Source organism: Marmota monax, unplaced genomic scaffold, assembly GCF_021218885.2.
Source record: "Marmota monax isolate L192 unplaced genomic scaffold, Marmota_monax_Labrador192_F-V1.1 WCK01_AAM20220418_F8-fsc00171, whole genome shotgun sequence".
Taxonomy (NCBI): domain Eukaryota; kingdom Metazoa; phylum Chordata; class Mammalia; order Rodentia; family Sciuridae; genus Marmota; species Marmota monax.
The window spans coordinates 1,395,873-1,409,540 of NW_026694658.1; the positions used below are offsets into that span (position 1 = coordinate 1,395,873).

Below are 13,668 nucleotides of genomic sequence, written 5' to 3' on the forward strand. Positions count from 1 at the left end.
TCCCAGTCATGAGGGCTACTACACATTTCTATGACTCAACTCCCTCCCAAAGATTCCACTGTTTTGTTGTTTGTTTTTGTAGCCCATTATAGGCTGGATATTTTTTTTCTTCCACATTTTTTTTTCAACTGGTATGTACATAATGGTGGAATTCGTTGTTACACATTTGTACATGCACACAATATAACAATATAATTTGGCTAATATCATTCCTCAGTATGTTCCCTTTCCCTCTTTCCTCCCTTATTCCCCCTGGCCCATTTCCTATACTGTACTGATCTCCCTTGATTTTCATGAGATCCCTCCTAACCTTTCTTCTCCTTTTTCCTCTCTAGCTTCCACATGAGAGAAAACATATGCCCCTTGACTGAATTTGGCTTATTTTGCTTAACGTAATATTCTCAAGTTTCACCCATTTTCCTATCCATGAATTTACAATCACTTATTACCTCTACTCATTTTAAGGCAATCTATTACAATATGATAAAGAAAAATGCAATTTATCCTAAACTTCTTTTACATAAACTTCATTATTCATTAATATACTAATCAAGAAAAGAAAAGGGGCTGGGGATGTGGCTCAAGCAGTAGCGCGCTCGCCTGGCATGCGTGCGACCCAGGTTAGATCCTCAGCACCACATACAAACAAAGATGTTGTACCAGCCGAAAACTGAAAAATAAATATTAAAATTTAAAAAAAAAATTCTCTCTCTCTAAAAAAAAAAAAAAAGAAAGAAAGAAAAGAAAAGCCCAATCCTCCAATGAGATCCATCTTGTATTCTATACAACTCAAATTTAATATTTTAGGTTCCCATTTATAAGAAAGCCACAAATGTAAATTAACATCTCCATTAAATGATTATAGAAAGAAGTTTAGATCTACATTCTACTAGTACTAGCTAAATCCATAATTTTCAAGTTCAAGGGCTAGGGCTGGGGCTGGGGCTCAGCGGTAGCACTCTTGCTTGGCATGTGTGAGGCACTGGGTTCGATTCTCAGCACCACATATAAATAAATAAATAAAGGTCTATAAACACGTTTAAAAATATTTAAAAATTTAAAAAAAATCAAATTCAAAGTTAACTCCTTGTCCATTTTAGTTAAAAAAAAAAAAACATGAAAATTTTCCTATAATTCTCAGAATTCAGCCATCCTAATGTGTCTCTAAGATCCTTGTTAAAAGGTAATACCAAAAAACACAAACAACAACAACAAAAATTCCACTTTGGATGAAAATAAATTCATGGAACTAGAAAATATATTCATGATTTCGGGATTATTCTTTCTGTACAAAATGAAAATAATTGGTGTTTTTATACATCCTTCTAGGAAAACTGGTGAAGAAGAGCACTCACAGTGCTTCACTTTTCAAAATTGATGTCATTTGGGAAGAAACATAATGAAAACTGATGTTTTAGCAACCACTACATCTAAGAAATCACAGGAAAAATGTCATCTTCGTTACCTCTAATGATACCAATACAAAAATATCTAATAACCCTTTTAATACCAAAAGCAAATCTAAGAGAATTATTTAAACCCATAGGAGTCAGGTATGAACAAGTCTGAATTCTTTAAAGAAATTCACGTTTACACTGTAAACTGAGTTCTTGAGTTATATTTTCTCCAGTATTGTGCCAATAATTTATGATTGAAAATAAACACCAAGCTGGGTACAATGGCCCATGCCTGTAAATCCTAGCAATTTGGAAGGCTGAGGCAGGAGGATCAAAGTACAAAGCCAGCCTCAGCAACTTAGTGAGGCCCTAAGCAACTTAGTGAGAACCTATCTCAAAGTAAAAAAATAAAAAGGGTTGGGGATGTAGGTCCCAAGGATCAAAAAACAAACAAAACAAATAGTGCATACCAACCTTGGTAATAAGTGTTTTAATCTGAAATTTATAATACTAATGAAAATGGCCCACTGAACCTGGGTTCTAAATGCATGGATTCAACCAACCAAAGAATAAAACTATTGAAAAATAAAACTGCAACTGGAATGAACATGTACAAACTTTTTCTTGTCATTATTCCCTAAACTGAACATGTATGAACCTTCTGTTGTCATTTTTCCCCAAGCAGTAGAGAATAATAACTATTTACATACCATTTACACTGTATTAGGTATTATAGATGTGTAACATAGATATGATTTAAAGTATATGGGAGAATATATTAAGTTATATGCAAATACTATACCATTTTATATAAGGAAATTGGATGAGATTTTAAGGAACTCAAAGTTTTTGGAATCCATGGGGAATCTAGACCTTGACAGATTCAGAGGGATAACTATATATTCATTGTATCCTAAATTCCCAATCATAACTTTCAGATAGGTGACTGACTATAAAAACCATTGGCATAGATGGCAACATATTAACAATCCACTCATAAATAACAAGGATAAAAGTCATTGCCACTAAAAATTTAGGTAAAGAAATAAACAGTAACATTACCATTTCTTGTTTATGGTTTGACGAAAAAAAGAAAAGAAAGTTATTTCAATAAGTGTTAAGTTTTACTTAAATGAGAAAAATGTTCACTGTTATTGCTTCTTATTAAAACCCAAGTTTTAATTGTTGTTAATCTAATTTCATAAATTATTTCTCTAAAATGACTGTTTTATAGTTGATTTTAACTTTCAAGTCAATTAATCTGTAACTAAAGAATTACCTTCCTTATAATCATTCACTCAATATTTCCTGAAGGAATTATTGTCCTAGTTAAGCACAAAAAATTGTATTATTTTTTTCATTATACTGTGACTTCATGGTAATGGTTATTAACTCATTAAGAAACAAAGTAATTATGAAAAGGATACAGAGAAAAGTTTTTATAAGCAAAAGTTTATATGTGATTTTATTAAAATACCAAAAATAATGCCGCAAAACAAACGTAAGAGAAAAATTCGAACCAAGACACCAAAGAGTTTGCCTTAAACCAAACTTCTGTAAAGTTCTGGGCTTCAAAATAACTTGAGAAATTGATTTTTTTTTTTTTTGCAGTGCTTGGAAATAAACCGATGATAGACAAACACTCTATCACTGAGCAATTCTTGTTTTTTAACAGCAATAACGGTAGGACTCTGACTTTAAAATTAAAATGAGCCAGGTACAGTGGCACACACTTAAAATCCCAGAAACTCAGGAAGCTGAGGCAAGAGAATCCTAAATTTGAGGCCAGCCTCAGTAACTTGGGGAGACCCTCCACAACATAGCAAAACACTTCACAAAATAAAAAATAAAAAGGTTTTAGGATGGGCTGGGGTTGTAGCTCAGTGGTAGAGTGCCTGCTTCGCACAGATGAGGCCCTGGGTTCAAACCTCAACACCACATAAAAATAAATAAACAAAAATAAAGATTTTTTTAAAAAAGGACTTAGGATTCAACTTAGTTGTAAAATACACCTGGGTTCAATACCCAGTACCACATACACACCCACAAAAAAAAGGCTAAGATGTAGTTCAGTGGTAGAGTTCCTGGGTTCAATTCCAATACATAAATAAATAAATAAATAAATAAACTAAATAAAATTAAATTTTAGGAAAAAGAAATATTACTTTGTTAGATTTAGTAGAACTAACCAATGATTATTAATTTCCATAATCTAAAAATTAAGAATTGTATTTAAATATAATTAAAATTTTTATATTTACTGGTTTATTATAAAGGATGTTATAAAGATATAATTTAAATTTTTAATATATATATTAAATTTTCTCAAATTTTTTTCACTTAAGTCTACTGTTTAAATTCTTGGTGCTGCTTTTCTTCCAGAAACAGAAACACAATGCTATTATTAAAGCATACGAGAGAGGCTAGGGACATAATGCCTAACACCATGGGTTCCATTTCCAGCACTAACAAAACAAAAAGTGGGTAAGAATTTTAAGGCTACATTTTAAAAGAATCTCATATACTTAAAAGCATCATATAAGATAGCCAATAACAACAAACTTTGAATATTCAAGGATTGTCCTTAAATAAAAGCTCCACTTAATTCACTTCACCCTATTTCACTTTTTAGTTTTTATGGTAGCACTGGGGATTATAACCAGGTACCCAGGTACTCTACCACTGAGAAACAACACTACCCCTCTGACCCTGTTTAAAAGAACAATTCCATCCTTCTTGCTGCAAGAGAAATGCAAGAGATGATGGAAGATTTCACATTGTGCTCCAGTACTGAACAGTGTACCATTTGCTGTTTATATGGACACAATGTTTTTATTTTATTTATTTATTTTTATGTGGTGCTGAGGATCAAATCCAGAGCCTCACCACTTTACCACTGAGCCACAAACCCAGCCGTTTATGTAATTTTTTTATAAAACTCAACACTTATACAAACATTAGATTGCTTTCATTCCCCATATGTAGTAAATTTTAAGGTGGAGAAGAAAGCAATTCTTCATTATCTCTTACAGCAGGAAGGATGGAATTGTTTTACTAACAGGGCCAGAGTGATAGGGTTGTTGCTCAGAAATACTGACTTAAATGATGGGCTGGGGTTGTGGCTCAGTGGCAGAGCGCTTGCCTTGCACACGTGAGGCTCTGGGTTTGATCCTTAGCACCACATAAAAATAAACAAAATAAAGACATTGTGGCCATGTATAACTTAAATAAAAAAATAACTAAATAAGGACTGGGGTTGTAGCTCAGTGGCAGAGCACTTGTCTAGCATGTGTAGACACCTCACCACAACATAAAAATAAATAAAAAAAAGAGATATTGTGTCCATGTAACTACATATATGTGTGTTGAATATGTGTGTGTGTGTATAATTTTTTTTTTTTTTTAAGGATTAGGGATATAGCTCTGGGCTCAATCCTCAGTACCAAACAATGATGATAATGATGACCATGCTGATGGTGATAAAACATAAAATAAACCTAGGGGTTTCCTGGACACAGTATTTCATCCTTCTCAGCAATTTCCTGATAACCATACATGGTTCTACATACAACCTCAAGATGGCAACATTCTTAAGTTTTATTACATAATTGCAAAAGTGTACAAAACCTTCATAAACAACCAAAGCAGAACAAAATAATTAAAATAAGGAAGTCTGGAGTTCATATGGTGCAATGCAAGTTTCTCTTGAGAAAATACACACATTTCTGATACAAAACTAACTGGAAAAATAAAACAATTTTTAAAACAGAAAAGATATTTTTATGCATATAGAAATTATTTTTAAGACTTTTTATTTTTTTAAAGACCAGAGTGCTAGGGTGTGGTTCAGTGGTAGAAGCTTGCCTAGCATGCAGGCAGCCTTGGATTCTCTCTAGTAAGGGAGGAGGAGTATAATTAAGAATAGAAATGATTCCCTAGCTCATATTGGATTAGCTGCTTAGCAAATTAAAAAGGTCATAAATTCAGACCCTATGTTTTACCACACTCCAATATAAATTTCAGGTAAATTTTCAAAAGCTGAATATTAAGTTTAAATATATGAAGTCCTAAATTAGTATTATTTTTCAAACACATGTTGGAGTAAAAATGCAAAATACCAGAGGTAAAACACAATAGTCAGCAGATTTGACAACAAATTTTTAATTCATGCACATTCAAAACAGCAAAAAAAGCTGCAAGATAGTAAACTAATTAGAAAAGTACTTACAGTGAATTTGCGAAGTGGTTAACATTTAAGGTATTTATTCTAAAGTGTTCTACAAACTGATGTTTTTGTTTTTTTTTTTTCATTTTGTGCTATTGAGCCCAGGGGTGCTCTACCACTGAGTCACATCCTTGGCCCTTCTAATTTTTGATTTTGAGAAAAAGTCTCACTAAGTTTCTGAAGTTGTCCTTAAACTTGCAATTCTTGTGCCTCTGCCTCCCAAGTAACTGGGATTACAGACATGTACTACTATGCCCAACTACAAATTGATTTTAAAGAACAATTTTCAGAACTAATAGTGATGATAAGAAATAAAGAACAAAAAAATTTACAAGGATGAGGAAATACAACTAGCAAAAATGTGGAGAAAGGTTCTCTACCTTGACACTATCCAAAAAATACAAATTAAAAACTGTCATTTTTATATTATTCAATTGGCAAAAAAATTTTTTGCAAATTATACTACCAAATGTTGACAAATGTTTAGTAAAGTCAACACTCAGATACGAATGTCAAATTATTTGAAGACCACAAGCTTAGCATGCATGAGGCTCCTGGTTTTATCCTCAGCCCAAAAAGAAAATCAGAAGATTCCTTCGGAGGTCCAATATAAGAAGTTTCAGACAAAACTATAAGAGAAAAATTTATCTCTGAAATTATTATATTAAAGAAAATTTCCTAGAACTGAAGAAGACTAGTCTTCAGACTAAAAGAACTCATTTTAACAAACAGGTGAAAACAGAATCATATAAAAGGTGGAATTTCAGAATAAAGATCCAATTAACTTCTGTAGACAGAAACAATTACCATGGTTCTAAAATTAGAATGGCACGGGGTATCTCAACTACTTGGGAAGCTAGGCTAAAATTGAGGTGGTATCTTTACAGATTCTGAAGAAAAATTATTTCTTTTTTTTTTTTTTAAGAGAGAGTGAGAGACAGACAGAGAGAGAGAGAGAGAATTTTTTTTAATATTTATTTTTTAGTTTTCGGCGGACACAACATCTTTGTTTGTATGTGGTGCTGAGGATCGAACCCGGGCTGCACGCATGCCAGGCGAGCGCGCTACCACTTGAGCCACATCCCCAGCCCCAGAAAAATTATTTCTAACTTAGAATTTTAACTCAGACTTTTAGTCAAGTATGAGGATAGGTTTAAAATATTGTCAAGCTTATCTCAAATACATTACCTCATAATCTCAGAAAGTTCCAAGAGGAAGTCATGTTTCAAACTGAGACAAAATTTAGAAAGCAGAACATCTGGAATCCAAGTAACAAAAGATCTAGTAGAGAATTCCCAGGATGAATGGTGAGGGAGTTCCCCAGAACATAAATATGAGTCAGGTTCACACAGTAACCATTCAGCTTGAAACCAGTGAGATGGCCAGCCACAGGAGACATCAGAAGAAGAAACTGCCAACATCTGGTAGTCTTGACAGGAATCTTGGTAAAGTAACATGTGCCTCACTCTCCACCCTCAAAAAGTACCAGGCGCAGCAGTCACAGCCAAGGTGCTCTCACTTGACTTATGGGGCAAAGATACTTAAGTGAAGAAGCTGCCCTCACGAGTTGAAGTGTACCCAAAGCCAATGTATATTCCCAAAGGAAAGAGGAAAAAAAAAAAAAAATATATATATATATATATATATATATATGTGTGTGTATATATATGTGTGTGTGTGTGTGTGTGTGTATATATATAAAGAATCTCATCCTTAGGTCAGTAATCATGTCTATATATGTAATAAGGATGTCAGGAGGCTGTCTTTTCTGAAAGACTCAAAGTTATAACTTGGAGAAGCATGGGGGACAATGCAGGAATAGCTTCAGGACACAGGGTTTCCTCTGCAACAATTCACCAAAAATCAATTTCCCAAGGCTACTACTAAATAAGTGACAACTACTTAGAATATGAAGCAAAAACAAAACCACAACGATTACTGGCTCCAGGGAAACAAAGGTTATGTTAAAAAAAAGTTGTCACAGCCTATTACATAACTCAGCTGAAGATCATATAAACAGGGTCATGATAAGATAAACACTGAATATTTATCTAACATTAACATATAACTATGGTTATAACAAGTAATAACGACAGGAGAGAGGGAAGTGGCTATGGGGGAGAGAGGAACAAAGACCAAATTCTCATGCTCAGAAAAGGGAAGTTGGGCTGGGGTTGTAGCTCAGTGGTGGAATGCTTGCCTGGCACACGTGGGGCACAGGGTTCGATTTTCAGCACCACATATAAATAAATAAATAAAGGTATTGTGTCCATCTATAACTTAAAAAAATTTTTTTTAAAAAAAGGAAATGGGAAGTCAATGTGTAAATCTGAAAAAAATCAATACCAGGGCTGGGGTTGTGGCTCAGTGGATGAGTGCTTGCCTGCATGTGTGAGTCACTGGGTTCAATTCTCAGCATCACATACAAATAAATGAATAAAATAAAGGTCCATCAACAAAAATATATGTGTATATGAAGTTTTTTTAAAAAAATCAATACCAAATACCAAAGATCAACTAACAGAATATAATGTGGTTTCAGGGAAGGAGAAAATACCAAGGAAGGTTAAGAGAACTGCTTCTCATTTAACAAATCTTGTTCAAACTATTTAACACTTTAAACTATAGGCATATATAACACTGATTAAAAATATACATCTTGGGGCTGGGTTTGTGGCTCAGTGGTAGAGCACTCGCCTAGAACGGGCGGGACTCAGGTTCGATCCTCAGCACCACATAAAAATGAAGGCATTGTGTTGTGTCCATCTATACCTAAAAAATAAATATTTAAAAAATATATATATATATATACACATCTCGGGGCTGGGGTTGTGGCTCAGTGGTAGAGCTCTTGCCTAGCACAAGTTAGGCACTGGGTTCGATTCTCAGCACCACATAAAAATATAAATAAATAAAGTTAAATATATGTATATATACATACATCTCAGAAATACAAGGTACAAAATTGCATGTACATAATGATTAAAACAATTAGAAAATATTAACTTGAAAAAAGTTAACTCAAATAATTAACTGTTAAATTAAACAGAATTAAACAGAATTTTCTTCCATTATTTTCCAATCTCTAAACAATACTTTTATATAGCTTTTAAATTTTTTAAGTAAGTTTTATGAAAGTGTGATTGGTTGGTAGTTTATATTCCTGTTTGCCTTTGCTTACAACACTTGCTCCCTGTTTGGATACTACCTAGAAAGTAGTATTCTTTCTCAGTACAGAACCTAGAACAGTGAAGGTCTTTAATAAATATTTAATTTAAAAATGCTTAATTTTTTTATAAAATTTTAAAATAATTTTTAATAAAATTTTTTAAAAATAATTTTTAAAGAGAAAAGAAACTAATATACACAGAAAAGAAGAGCTTTCTTAAAGGAAAATATGATTTCTCATGAAATTTCATTTTTTCTACTTCAAGTTTTAAAATAATCTGCCTTTAACTTCTTTATAGAACACAGATGAACAAAATATTTTTCACATCTTTACTAGATGATTACCTGAAGGATAAACTCAAAATTTATCTTAAAATTCTTCATAAAACTTTGACATTGGAAAGAATTTTACACTTTTTAAAAACAGATTTTAATTTTATTTTAAAATATAATTAGTGTACTATAATTAATTATAATTAACTGAATAAAAGGCAAAGACCTCTTTTCTTATCATACTCTGCATCAATATACTTTCAGTGACATTACCAAACAGCAATTTTTCTGGTTCCCAAAATACTTCAAAAAGTTGTGAAACAATAAAGGAAATGATTTAAAAGAAGCTATTGGAAACATCACAAACACCATTTGATTTTCATGAAGCAACTGGTTATAAAGCACAAAAAGCATTTTACCCATTAATCTGAAAACTACTAACCTAAAAAAGGCATATCACAAAAATTTTTAAATTAAAAGGGTACTTCAAATTCCAATGAAATACCAACATAAAGAAAAAACTACTTATTACATCACATGTGAAACATAGGTTATTCATGAAAAAAAGGCCTAAAAGATGACAGTTCTTTTTTTACTTCTGATTTTATTTTGTAATAAGAGTCTTTGAAAAACAATTTAAATTCATTATAAAAAAGATATAATAATAAAAACTACCTTCAGCTGTACCACACAGTTAATGTTTGCAAAACATATATCCAATTTGTTTTCTTTACATACATTATTTACAAAAATAAAATACATAAAATATTTCATATGAGCTTTAATGGGTACGATATTCATTGTATAGATAAAACATTTATTTTACTAATCCTCTACTAATGGACACTTAGGTTATTCATAATTCTTTCAAAACTATAAACATTATATAATAAATAGTCATAAATCATTTGGTGAAAAAAATTATTAATATCTTTGCTAATCAGTTCTCCAAGAAATAAAAAGTACCTAATACTAAAAATCTAACCACAGAAAATAAACCACATAAGACAGGAAGCCTGTACAATTTTAAGAAGGAAGAAAAAATGAAATTACAAAAAAAAAAAATTTGAGGTTATATAGCAAAGCCTCCTATCTTTTTCCCTACCAATCACCACATTCTTCAAATGTCTTTGTCAAGGTATATGTTTCACATTTAGACATACTAATGTATAAATGCGTACTAATGTCCTCCTTGCATGGTTACAGTAGGCATGAATTACAGTTCCCACAGTTAAATTAGCACAAGTCCCCCCAAAACACAGTTCAAATTTCAGTCATCACAATATATTAACTGTAAAAGCTATGTTAAGAACAAATTTCTCTGCTAGTTCTTCAATCTATGAAGCACATCATCTTAACTGACCAAATCACTTCTTTCAAAACTGATTGATCATTATGTATCTGCTATTTAGTTCATCCAGAGTAGTTGTGCAGTAAGTCCACAAAATATTTCATGAAAATTGATAATCAAACAAGGGAACAGCGCAACAAAGATGAAAATGCAACAAAGAAAAGTGATAATGCAGGACTGGGGTAGAGCGCTCAGTGGTAGAGTGCTTGCCTTGCATGTGTGAGGCCCTAGGTTCTCACCTCAGCACCACATAAAGATAAATAAATAAATAGAGGTACATGTCCATCTACAACTAAAAAAATTTTTAAAAAAAGAAAAGTGATAATGCTATATCTGGACTAAACATGAAGAGAGATTTAGAAGAAAACAACAGACTATGAGAATGCTGAATTGTTGATATATAGCTAGACCTTACTAAAGGTGGACTTCTCAACAAGACTGTAGCAAAAAAAATCAATGTTTATAGCAGTTCAATCCACAAATAGCTAAGCTATGGAACCAAACTAGGTGCCCTTCAACAGATGAATAAATAGAAAGAAAATGTGGTATATATACAATGGAATATTATTCAGCCATAAAGAAGAATGGAATTATGGCATTTGCCAGTAAATGAATGGAACTGGAGACTATCACGATAAGTGAAATAAGCCAATCCCCCCCCAAAAAAAAAGGCCAGAATGTTCTCTCTGATGAGGATGCTAACACACAATAAGCGAGGGAGGAAGGGAGAATAGAAGTTCGTTAGATTAGACAAAGGGGAATGAATGGGAGGGAGGAGGGATGAGAATAGGAAAGACAGTAGAATGAATAGAACATAACTTTCTTATATTCACATATAAATACACTACCAGTGAAACTCTGCATCATGTACAACAAGAATGGGATCCTAATTACAATAAGTTATATTGCATATATGTATGTCAAAATATACTCTATTGTCATGCATATCTAAAAAGAAAAAATTAAATTAAAAAAATTAAAAAGATATGGCAAAAAGATGAAGGTAATAAAGAGAAAGAAGATGACCAGAGGAGGTGATGCTCACAAAAACAAATTTAAATTAAAGGGGCTCTCGTGGGCTGGGGATGTGGCTCAAGTGGTAGCACGCTCGCCTGGCATGCATGCGGCCCGGGTTCGATCCTCAGCACCACATACAAAGATGTTGTGTCTGCCGAAAACTAAAAAATAAATATTTTTTAAAAAATTCTCAGGGCTGGGGATGTGGCTCAAGCGGTAGCGTGCTCGCCTGGCATGCGTGCGGCCCGGGTTCGATCCTCAGCACCACATACAAACAAAGATGCTGTGTCCGCCGAAAACTAAAATAAATAAATATTAAAAAAAAAAAAATTCTCTCTCTCTCTCTTAAAAAAATTAAATTAAAGGGGCTCTCTCAGGTATTTCACAATATTGACAGCACAAAAAAAGAAAACTTGGAAACTGAGCCAAACTTAGACATAGAAAAGATGCTCAATCCAAATTATTAGTTACACAATAAGAAAAGATAAGTACTGCCAGGCGCGGAGGAGCATGCCTGTAATCCTGGCGGATCTGGAGGCTGAGACAGGAGGATTGCGAGCGCAAAGCCAGCCTCAGCAATGGCGAGGCACTAAGCAACTCAGTGAGACCTTGTCTCTAAATAAACTACAAAAAAGAGCTGGGTATGTAGCTCAATAGCCAAATGCCTCTGGGTTCAATCCCTGGTACTCCCCCTCAAAAAAAAAAAAAAAAACTTTTTTTTTTTTGCCTTATCAGTAGAATCCCCTTAGCTCTTCTATATTTAAAAAAGAAAAAGGAGAGCTGGGCACAATGGTGCATGCCTGCAATCCCAGCAGCTCAGGAGCTGAGGCTGGAGGATCATTAGTTCAAAGCCCACCTCAGCTACTATTCTTGATATATCAATTTAAAAAAAAAAATTGTGTTATACATGGACACAATCTCTTTGTTTATTCACTTTTATGTGGTGTGGAGAGGCTCGAACCCAAAGCCTCACATGTGTGAGGCAAGTGCTCTGCCACTGAGCCACAACCCCAGCCCTCTGGATAGATTTTTAATAAACAATTGAATTCTGGAAATTTACAGTATTCTAGACAAATGTCAGTTTAACCACCGAAGACAATTGAGTTAACAAAGGTAAAATTTAAGAATTCATACAAATAAAGCACTGTTCTGATTCCTGGTTGCCATGAACTGAGAAACTTTCCTCTTACAGGCCCTTCCACCATGATGTTCTGCCTCCCCTTAGACTCAAAGAAATGAGGCCAACCAACCATGGACTGAAACCTCTGAAACCACTTCTTTTCACCTGACAGTGTGTTACCCCAATCATATGTTCACACAAGGGCTTCACTTGAGATTTCTGGGACATGGGAGAGGAAGAATAAAATTGTTTACCCTCCACAACTGCCTGGCAAACTTCAAAGACCAACAAAAATCTACCACAAAAACAAAGTTAAAAAAAAGGCAAAATTAATGTGAGGAATGTCCACTGACCAGGCTTTGGCTCAAATGGAATTCAGTGACACAAAAAGGAGGGGAACAAAAAATTAAACAGGTCTTTTAGAAGCACAAAATATGGCAGTAAGAGACCAACCACAATGTGGACTCAGATCCATTTTATGGACAGCTGAGTCTACCTTAGGGTGAAGCTAGTGCCTGAAACACATCCACTAGCAACCACAGGCGGAGGTCACTTGGAATCATGGAGAAAGTTTATTGTCATCATTTTACCAAGTTGGTGGAAGGATCCCAACATTCACCTGAGGAACCAAAGACAACAGTCACTCACACCATGGAGTATATTCAGGACCTCTGCAGCCAGACCATCGTTCATGCTTATCCCAGCTACTCAGGAGGCTGAGGCAGGAGGATCACTAGTTTGAGTATAGCCTGAGCAACTTAGCCAGACCCTGTCTCAAAATTAAAATTTTTAAAAAGGGCTGGGGATGTGGCTCACTGGTAGAGCACCCATCCCTGGGTTCAATCCCCCAGTACTGAGAAAGGTTAGGGGAGAGGAAAGAGAACAAAGAAACTTTAAAGGCAAAAAAACACACACAAACACACACACACAGTACTACTACTACTTTTTTTTTTTTTTTTTTTTTTTGGTATTCAGTAATAAGATCAATATGTGTACATGTAGTCAGTAATAAAGGCAAACATTTTTTGACGTTCCCTAATGAAAATCCTGATTTTTTTTTAACTCCTGGTAAGATTTGAAATAAAGTTGGCTCTCCTATGCTTTTTCACAGGCATCA

At 33.8% G+C, this 13,668-nt stretch overlaps 1 protein-coding gene and 1 pseudogene across 1 annotated transcript in view; one reads left to right on the forward strand and one right to left on the reverse strand.

Annotated features, from left to right (window-relative positions):
- The window catches only part of Usp32 (ubiquitin specific peptidase 32), a 175,677-nt gene that overhangs the window by 142,404 nt on the left and 19,605 nt on the right, over positions 1-13,668 (reverse strand). The gene's annotated exons all lie outside the window — the stretch shown is intronic.
- Positions 6,923-13,271, forward strand: LOC124078432 (large ribosomal subunit protein uL22m-like; annotated as a pseudogene).